Here is a 10,574-nt window from a genome sequence, read left to right as displayed (position 1 = left end):
ATAATATAAAATTTCCACTTTTAAATGTACAGTTCAGTGGCATTAAATATATTCACAGTGTTATGTAATTATCATGATTATCAGAACGCTTCATCTTCCCAAAATGAAACCCTGTACCCATTAAACAATAACTCCTCACCTCTTCTGGCCCTCAACCCCTGAAAACCATGCTCCTGTTTTCTGTCTTTACAAATGTGCCTATTCTGTGTACTGCATGTGAATGGAAACATACAATATTTGTCCTTTTATGTCTGGCTTATTTCTCTCATAATTTGTTCAAGGTTCATCCACATTGTAGCATGTGTCAGAATTTTATCCCCTTTTTTATACTGTAAAACTTTATATGACCAAGCCTGAGGACTTTATACCATAACACTTTTTTCCCCTAAAGTGGATCTGTAGCATTATATTAGTTTCAGGAGTACAATATCGTGAGTCAATATTTTTATAGATTATTCTCCATTTAAAGTTAGTGTAAAATGTTGGCTATATTCCCTGTGCTATATATAACATGCTTGTATCTTATTTATGTCATACTTAACAGTCTGTACCTCTTAATTCCCTACTCCGATTTTGCCGCTCCCCACTAGTAACCGCTTGTTTGTTCTCTGTATCTAAATCTGGTATCTCTGAATCCGTTTTTGTTTTGTTATATCTACCCATTTTTACTTTTTAGTTGCTGGAATTTCACCCTTTTGTATGGATGAATAGCATTCCGATATAGGGATATGCCACATTTTGTTTATCCATTCATCTGCTCATGGATATTTGGATGTTTCCACATTTTGGCTCTTACGAATGATGCTGTTATGAAGATGGGTAAATACTTAGATAGGTATATCAACAGATGAATCTATTTAAGTCCCTGGGCTTCCCCGGTGGCTCAGCTGTAAAGAATCTGCCTGCAATGCAGGAGCTGCGAGTTTAATCCCTGGGTCAGGAAGATCCCCTGGAGAAGGAAATGGCAACCCACTCCAGTATTCTTGCCTGGGAAATCCCATGGACAGAAGAGACTGGTGGGCTACAGTCCATGGAATTGCAAAGAGTCCCACACAACTTAGCGAGTGAGCACGCACTTTACAGCCAGATTGGCCTTCATGCTCTGCGGGTTGGCTGGGTCTTTACTCTCCCTGAAATGCAGGAGGATAGATGGGGAGGAAGGAAAACCCAGAGCGCCTGCACAGGGCTCGCTGTCTGTTTCCCCGGAGCCGCTGGTTGGGCTGGAAGGCGGGACACTTTGGGGATGAGAGGTGGGTGAGAGGATGCCTCTCTGGCCTCTCCATCCGGCTTCTCTTCCAAGTTACCCCGCACAGCCGTTGCTCCGTTCGCCTGCCTGGACCCATTCTGCAGACGGAGCTGGAGACTGTCAAAGCCCAGAGAACAGCTTGTCAACAACCGGCTTCCACCCTTTCCTCCCCTCTCCCAACTCACTTTCCCCTCTCATCACCCCATCTCCCCAAACACTTCTGCTTCCTGTTCCTTAAAATCACCCCCACTTCTTCCTGCCCAGGCCAGGCTTTCACCGGCCCTTCCAGATGTGGCATATCCCTATAATGGAATACTAAGCCCGAGCCTACATGCTGCAGATACTGAAGTCTGCACACCCTAGAACCTGAGCTCTGCAATAAGAGAAGCCACTGCAGTGAGAAGCCTGCACACAGCAACCATCACCCAGCACAGCCCAAAATAAATAAAACAAAAGTAAGTAAAACATCTGTGTCTTATCCCTCTTTGTGCTGGCTCTTTGTTAGGTCTTACTGATAAACCAATGCAAATAACAGTGTCTAGAGTTTAATGGGTTTGCAATTTTACTGTGTTTATTTGCATGAAGATCCTGTACTAACTCAGGCTGCTAAAACTGTACTAAAGTAAGGAGAGCTTTCTGGGACCCTCGAATCACAGAATCCTGGCACTCACCAAAATGTATGCATTCATTTCCTTTTCACAGGCCTCTCTCTCTCCCCATGATTCACTCTCTCTCCATCTTCCTTCTTCTCAGTTCTGCCCTCTGTCCCATGCAACCAGACCAGAGGACCCTGCTATCTGTCCCCACGGTGGCCAGGGGAAAAGCCACAGGGTCCAGGAGAAACTGAGCCCTATCTCTGGGGATTAGATGGCCTGATATCAGGGGGAGCACCAAGAGACTGAAGCTTTGGAGGGAGAGCAAAAGTGGGCTTGGCACAAGAGGTTAAGGGGGAAAATGGTCAAGGCTGGCTCTGACCATAGCCCCTAGGTTGGGTGCAGGAGTGAGGGAGGTATGGGTTGGGTCAAGCAGGTCCACAGCAGGAAGGAAGAACCTGGAATGATGGAGGGATGGAGCCGGCAACAGGGGTAGAGTGTGGACCAGGCTGGACCAAAGCAGGAGAAACTGGGTGGATACAGACTATGGGGAGTTGGGGGAAGGGCTCCTGAGGTCACTGTTGTAGCCTTCCTGCAGAAGCCAGAGATCAAGTTCAGGCTTGCTGGTCTTTAGCAACAGAGCCAACCTGGCAACCTCAGCAGAAAAGGGCATTGATGAGAAGGTGGAATGAAGCAGAAGAAGCGAAAAGTAGAAAGGTTAGAGTAAAGGACCCAGGGAGCCAGAACTGAGCTGACATCTATTGGGGTGCCTTCTAGCATGAGTCAACACCAGCCACATTTCTCTGGTTCTACCATCACCACATGCAGGAGTCAAAGTCCAGGAGAGAAGCTCTCGTTGGCCCAGATGGAGTCACGTGGCCTCACACTCTGGCTAGAGATGACTGCTTGCCACCTGACCTTGGATGTGTATTTCCCTAGAAGGAGATGGGGCTGCCACATCCAGAATAAGAAGTGAATGCTGAGAGGTCAGGCAACCAAAAATCTTCATGTCAGTCTGACAGTGGAAGGACCAGCCTCTAAATCTATCCCTAAAATTAAGAATTTGAATTGCTCGGTCATTATCCAAATGTCCAAACGGTATTGTGCCAAACTGCCAAACGAGTCCCAACCACTTCCTCTAATTTGGCCGTTTCATCAAGTCTTGTGGCTCCGGGTAATGGCAGCCAGTCTCAGTGGAATAAGAAATGTAAAGCTCTGTTGTTGTTGTTGTTTATTTAGTTGAGTCCGACTCTTTGTGACCCCCATGGACTGTAGCCCTCCAGGCTCCTCTGTTTATGAGATTCTCCAGACAAGAATACTAGAGTGGGTTGCCATTTCCTACTCCAAGAGATCTTCCCGACCCAGGGATGAAACCCATGTCTCCTACATTGGCAGACAGATTCTTTACCACTAAGCCACCAGAGAAAGCTCTGTGCATATAATTACTGTTTAGGTTGTGACATTTCTCACTAGATTTCCTGCCAAGTCTCACTCAGGTTTCCATATCCACCCACAAAGCATATGGCACCCTCGCTGAAAGCAGTCCTTGGGAGGCCCACCCAGCTCACTATCACTTCACACCCCAGGGTGTGAAGGGCCAGAATTCTTGCCCAACTGGACCAAGCCATGTCCCTCCTGACACAGGGGGGTAATAGACAAGCACAGGCTGCAACATCATTTGAATTCTGAAAGACTGACAACAACTAAATGTCCATCAGGAGACAATGTATGAAATTATTCATGGTTTGTTGACTATTTCCTGGAGAAGGTCATGGCAACCCACTTCAGTATTTTGCTTGGAGAATCCCATGGACAGAGGAGCCTGGTGGGCTGCAATCCATGAGGTCGCAGAGTTGGACATGACTGAGCAACCAAGCACAGCACATTGAATATTTGGCCACCAAAAAGCAACAAGTAGTTCTCTGTTTGTATTGAAACAGAATGATCTAAAACTATGCTATTAGAAGCAAGGTGGCAAATGTTATACAGAGTATGACACTGCTTTGTGTAAAAAATGCACACTACTTTGTTCTCTCTCATATATGTATGTGGCAGGAACAAAACTATAAAAGTATAAGCATTCAGAGCTTCCCCAGTACACCGAAAGGAAGAAGAGAGCCCCACAAAGGCAGTAGAAGAGGGATGAACAAGCTGGAGAGTCAAGGAGATAGTGTGGATTACCTGCAATAATGTGGCACTCTGTTCTTAAGGAGTTTCTCAGGGTGGTACTGAGGGGCTTCTCTGGTGGTTCAGACAGTAAAGAATCTGCCTGCAGTACAAGAGACCTGGTTCGATCCCTAGGTCGGGAAGATCCCCTGGAGAAGGGAATGAAAGGCTACCCACTCCAGTATTCTTGCCTGGAGAATCCCATGGACAGAGGAGCCTGGCAGGCTACAGTCTATGGGGACATGATTGATCGGCTAACACTTTCACCTTCACGGGGTGTTATTGTAGAAGGCAAATTTCATTTCTTTGGTCCATTCAGCATCTAAACTTCTGTCAGTGAGACAGGAGCTTATTTGTTTATTTATTTATTTGGCTGCACTGGGTCTTAGTTACGGCATATGGTATCTAGTTCCCTGACCAGGGGTCAAACCCAGGCCCCCCTTCATTGGGAGTGCAGAGTCTTAACCACTGGACCACGAGAGAAGTCCCAAGAACCCCCTCTTTAAAAGGCAGAATCCCAGGAATTCCCTGGCAGTCCAGTGGTTAGAACTCTGCACTCTCACTGCTGAGGGCCCTTGTTCAGTCCCCTGGTCAGGGAACTAAATCCCACAAACTTTGCAGTGAGGTCAAATAAATAAGGAAATAAAATTTTTAAAAAATAGAAGGCAAAATCCTCTATATAAGAAAAGCAGGAGAGGCCAGAAGCTCACTCTCCCAATTTATCTTGCAGGTAGGGTATGAACTCTTGGCTCCACCAAACAGACAGACTCATCCAGAGTTTGAATCAGAATTTAGGAACATAAGGCAGCCGGGGTGGCAGGACGTTCACTCTCCAGGGTGGCAGTTGCCAACAGCGTCCAGAGTGGGCATTGGTGATATTGTCAGCCATAGCCAATGTTGCCAGCCATAGTCCTCATCCGTCGTCATGGTATTATAACCAGAGCAATTCTGGGACATGACCGGGGGATTGGTCTCACCTGCAGAGGCTCCCAGCTGTGAGCTATCCAGAGATGACATGAGCCCCCAGTATTGTCTAGTATAATAGAAAACAATGATTTCTGTTGCTTCTAGTTAAGAATCCTGACTGAGATACTTGCTTGTGTGGACACTGTGAGCCTCTCTCTGTAGTGCTCTCAAGAGAGCTTCAGTAAAGCCTAGCAAAGACCTAGACAATTTTGAAAAGTGAAACCAAGGCCTTCTCTGGTGACCCAATGGCTAAGACTCCGCCCTCTCAATGCTAGGTGCCTGGGTTCAATCCCTGGTAGGGGTACTAGGTCCCATGTGCCACAGCTGAAAGTTCACACGCCACAGCTAAAGACTCTGAAAGCCACAATGAAGATCAAAGATCCTGCATGCCACAACTAGGACCCAGCACAGCCAAATAAATAAATATTTTATTTAACAAGTGAAGCCAGATTTGTGTTTCCTATGGACAATCACTGTTCTAAGGCAAGAACATGGAGGCCCAATTTTTTTTTTCTTTAACACCAAAAACAGTTTGTATTGAGGTATAGCTGATCAACAATGTGGTGATAGTTTCAGGTAAACAGTGAAGGGACTCAGCCATACATATACATGTATCCATTCTCCCCCAAACCCACCTCCCATCCAGGCTGGCTCATAACACTGAGCAGAGTTCCATTTGCTATACAATAGGTTTTTGTTGGTTATCCATTTTAAATATAGCAGTGTGTATATGACCTTCCCAAAGTCCTTAACTATCCTTTCCCACCAGCAACCATGAATTCATTTTCTGAGTCTGTGAGGCTCTTTCTGTTTTGTAAGTTCATTTGTATCATTCCTTTTTATATTCCACATGTTAGTGATGCCATATGATATTTCTCCTTCTCTGACTTACTTCACTCAGTATGACTCCCTAGATCCATCCATGTTGCTGCAAAGTGGAGGCCCAGTTTTATTTGGGTTACGTACAACATGCACATCAGACACTGTAAATGTTGCCAGAGACTCTCACAAACCTGTTCCCATTGGCAACCCTGAGAAATGAGAATGATGTGGGGAGGAAGACTTTTTTTCTTCTCACTTGACATTCTTCTGTATTATTTGAATCTTTTAAAACCATATTCATATATTATTTTTAAATGTTTTTAACATTTAAAATAATTACTTAAGAAAGAAATGTGATATATCCTCAAATATACTGCAGTGTCTGCATAAGGGAAAAGATAAAGTAAAATATGCAGTCTGGCAAAAAGCATAGCCTTTTGAAGAAGCAGGTGGTGAGGGCTGGGTAGTCTGCTAGAGTCTTGATGTGGTAGGCTGTCAGAACTGCACATTTTTTTTTTTTAGCTTTTTAATTTGGCATCTCTTTATGTTACTTTATATTACTTGTGTGGGAAATGGTTATTTTAACACAGTCTTCAGCCTCTCAAGTGTTGCTCTGCTCTGCAGCAAACTTAAGGCAAAGGAGGGGACAGGGATAGGGAGAAAGGGCCCAGGTTAGCAGCAAGAGGTGGGAGATAAAAGTGTAGTACATACAGGGAGTTCCCTGATGGTCCAATGGATAAGACTCTACGTTCTCAATAAAGGGGGCCAGGTTCCATCCCTGGTCAGGGAACTAGATTTCACATGCCACAATTAAGAGTTCGAATGCCACAACTAAAGATCCCGAATGCTGCAACTGAGACCCTGTGCAGTCGAATACATACATTTTTTTATTAAAAAAAAAACTTAGTTCACACATAGAAGTGGCCCAGAGGGTCACCTGCACCGGAAGGGGACATTGAATAAACCAAAGTCAAAAGGAGGGAAATTTAAAATTGTGATATATCCATACAATGAAATAGTACTCAGCAACAAAAATTGAAGTATTACTGATATACCCAGCAATGTACAAGAATCTCACAGACATTATCTTACTGCAAAAGTCAGACACAAAAGAGTGCACACTGCTTGATGAAATTTATATGAAATTCTAGAAAAGGCAAAACTATGGTGATACAAAGCAGAAGTGGGAGAGACTGACCGCAGATGGACAAGAGGAAATTTGGTGATGGTGGGGGGTGATGGAAACATTCTCTAACTTGATTATGCTGATATTCACACTGGTGTATACATTTGCCAAAACTCATCCTACTGTATACTTAAAATGGGTGCACTTTATTGTATGCAAGGTTAGGGTTGGGATTTGGGTTTGTGTTCAATAAAGTTGATTTTTTAAAAATATTTATTTATTTGGCTGTGTTGGGTCTTAGTTGAGGCATATGGGATCTTTTTTAGTTGTGGCATGTGGGATCTAGTTCCTTAATCAGAGATCGAACCTGGGCCCCTGCATTGGGAGCTCAGAGTCTTAACCAACGGACCACCAGGGAAGTCCATAAAGTCGATTTTTTAAAAAACAGAGGAGGGGGTTTTGAGTGAGGGTCTTATACGCTGGGTTATATTTACTCTAGTATGTGTGTTTGATGGTATTTATGAGTGAACAATGGAAGAGGATGAACCTGCTGTTGCCCATTTGGATACAGGCCATAACTAATCGGAAGCCAAGTTTCCAAGTGTTAGAGAAGAGCAAACCAGGCCTCTATCCATCCATCCACATCCTTGGCCTGGTGCCAATGGATGCCAGGCAAAAGTGAGCAGTTGGAGTAACTCTCCTCTCGCCACTGTCCCTGCAGGAAAGGAGAGTGAGACAGAGCATCACTCTGAGCAGGGCCAACTGCCCAGCCCAGGGCCTTGGCCAACCCCAAGCCCAGGACATCTTCATCAGCAAAGCACCAGGTGTGTGAGTTGGCCACAGCCTCCATTTCAGTTTCAAGATTTGGCATTTATCCTTCTATGGGAAAATAAACGAGCAACATCAAGGGGAAAGCAGATTCAAGAAGATAATGATGGACTTCTCTGATGGTCCAGTGATTAAAAAAAAAAAAAAAATCTGCTTGCCAATGCAGGGGACACAGGTTTGATCCCTGGTCTGGGAAGATTCCACATATCCCAGAGCACCTAAGACTCTGTGCTGCAATTACTGAAGCCTACTGCTGAGAGCCTGTGCTCTGCAACAAGAGAAGCATCCACGAGAAGTCCACGAACCATATCAAAAGTAGCCCCCTGCTCACCGCAACTAGAGAAAACCCACACAAAAGCAGCAAAGACCCAGCTCAGCCAAAAAATGATTAATTAATTTTTTAAAATAAATAAATAACAGAAATGAAAAATACACTAGAAGGAATCAACAGTAGCTTCAGTGATACAAAGAAACAAATCAGCAAACTAGAATCAGAGTAGTGGAAATCAACCAAACTGAACAGAAAAAGAAAAAAATAATATAAAAAATGGGGACAGTTTAAAAGACCTCTGACACAAAAATCAAACAACTAACATTTACATTATGGGGATCCCTGGAGGAGAAAAGAGAGAAAGGGCCAGAGAACGTATTAGAGGACATAATACCTGAAAGCTTCCCTAACCTGGGAAAGGAAACAGACATCCAGGTCCAGGAAGCACAGAGACTCCCAAATAGGATCAACTCAAAGAGGAAAACACCAAGACATATTATAATTAAAATGGCAAAGAATAAAGATAAAGAACCAGTCAGTCCTAGAGGAAATCAGCCTTGAATATTCATTGGAAGGACTGACGCGGAAGCAGAAGCTCCAATACTTTGGCCACCTGATGTGAAGAGCCAACTCATTGGAAAAGACCCTGATGCTGGGAATGATTGAGGGCACGAGGAGAAGAGGGTGCAGAGGATGATATGGTTGGATGGCATCACCAGCTGGATGGACATGAATTTGAGGAAACTCCAGGAGATGGTAAAGGACTGAGAAGCCTGGCGTGCTGCAGTCCATGGGGTCACAAAGAGTCGGACACGACTTAGCAACTGAACACACACACAAAGAGAACATTAAAGCTGGAAGGAAAAAGCAACAAGTGACATACAAGGAAACTCCCGTTTAGTCTGTCAGCTGACTTTTCAGCAGAAAGTCTACAGGCCAGAAGGGAATGGCATAATATATTTAATGTGATAAAAGGGGAAAAACTACAACCAAGAATACTTTATCTGCAAGGCTTTGGTTCAGATTCGATGAAGCGATCAAAAATTTTACAGACAAGCAAGAGCCTGTAAAACCATCAAACTATCTTTAAGAGAAATGTTAAAGGGACTTTTCTAAATGAAAAAGATGGATCACTTCAGCAGTACATACACTAAAATTGGAACCATACAGAAGAAGATTAGCATGGACCCTGCACAAGGATGATATGCAAATTCGTGAAGCTTTCCATATTTTTACCAAACAAAAGTAGAGTCACAGATGTAGGAAACAAACTTATGGTTACTAGAGGATTGGGGGTAGAGGCTGTGGACAAATTGCGAGATTGGAATTGACATACACACACTACTATATATTAAATAGATAACTAATAAGGACTTACTGTATACTCAATACTCTAATTGCCTATATGGGAAAGAATCTTTTCAAAATTGTTTTTTTTAATTAATTTTTATTGAAGTATAGTTGCTTTATAATGTGTTAGTTTCAACTGTAAAGCAAAATGAATCAGCCATACATCTATATATATTTCCTACCTTTTGGATTTCCTTTCCATTCAGATCTCTGCAGTGCATTAAGTAGAGTTCCCAGTGCAATACAGTAGGTTCTCACTAGTTATCTATTTTATCATAGTGTTAATAGTGTATGTATGTCAATCCCAATCTCCTGATTCCTTTAGCCCACTCCTCTCCCCCTTGGTATCCATAAATTTGTTCTCTACATCTGTGTTTCTAGTTCTACTTTGCAAATAAGATAATCTATACCATGTTTTTAATTTCCACACATATGTGTTAATATAAGATATTTGTTTTTTCTTTCTGATGTACTTCACTCTATATGATACTTTCTAGGTCCATCCACATCTCTACAAATGATACAGTTTCATTCCCTTTTATGGCTGAGTACTATGCCTTTGTATATACGTACCACACCTTCTTCATCCATTCTTCTGTAGATGGACATCTGTTCTCAATCCTGTCCCTACTTGGCTCAGCCACACAGTCCCTCCCTGTGTAACCCACACCCTACTCTGTCCCCTTAGACTTTTGTCCATAAGGCGAACAGTTCATGTTTGATAGGTAGTTGCTTTCATTATAGGGTCTTTGGTAGAAAAAAAATCACCTAAATTCATGGATCACATGGAGTGGTCTCTTGGTTGGCTACACTCAAGAAAAGACATTCTGAGACTCCCCCCTCCCCCCACAGATCGGCAGGAACCTGGCGTGGGGGTGGTCTCCCTGAATGTCAGCACTGGAACAATAAGGGGAGGGCCTCCAATATGGGAATGGTGTGCCTCCCAGGGATGCTGGGGGAAATACTGCACTGCCAAGGGCAGAACCACTTTTCCCTGGGTGGTTTCACACATCACTATTAGTGTTCATATTATCATTGCTATTTTTATGGATGCCTTCTCTTCTTGCTACTGGGCATTTTAAGCCTCTCTGGCGGGGCCAAGCCTCAGTGAAACTTGAAATTCTGTGTACAGATAAGAAAGTCACAGGTCATGGAAGTCTGGCCCATGGGTCCTTGAGATGGGTCTCTAGGAACCTATTTGTCTGG

General features: G+C 43.6%; 1 non-coding gene across 1 annotated transcript; it reads left to right on the top strand.

The window, feature by feature from the left end:
* Positions 1-9,148: 9,148 nt before the first annotated feature.
* LOC133257933 (U6 spliceosomal RNA) lies at positions 9,149-9,252 on the top strand. Its single transcript, XR_009739780.1, has one exon. It is a non-coding gene; the product is annotated as a U6 spliceosomal RNA (small nuclear RNA).
* The last annotated feature ends 1,322 nt before the right edge of the window (positions 9,253-10,574 follow it).

This window comes from Bos javanicus, chromosome 11 (genome assembly GCF_032452875.1).
Source record: "Bos javanicus breed banteng chromosome 11, ARS-OSU_banteng_1.0, whole genome shotgun sequence".
NCBI classification, from domain to species: Eukaryota; Metazoa; Chordata; class Mammalia; order Artiodactyla; family Bovidae; genus Bos; species Bos javanicus.
This window is presented reverse-complemented; position numbering and strand designations above follow the sequence as displayed.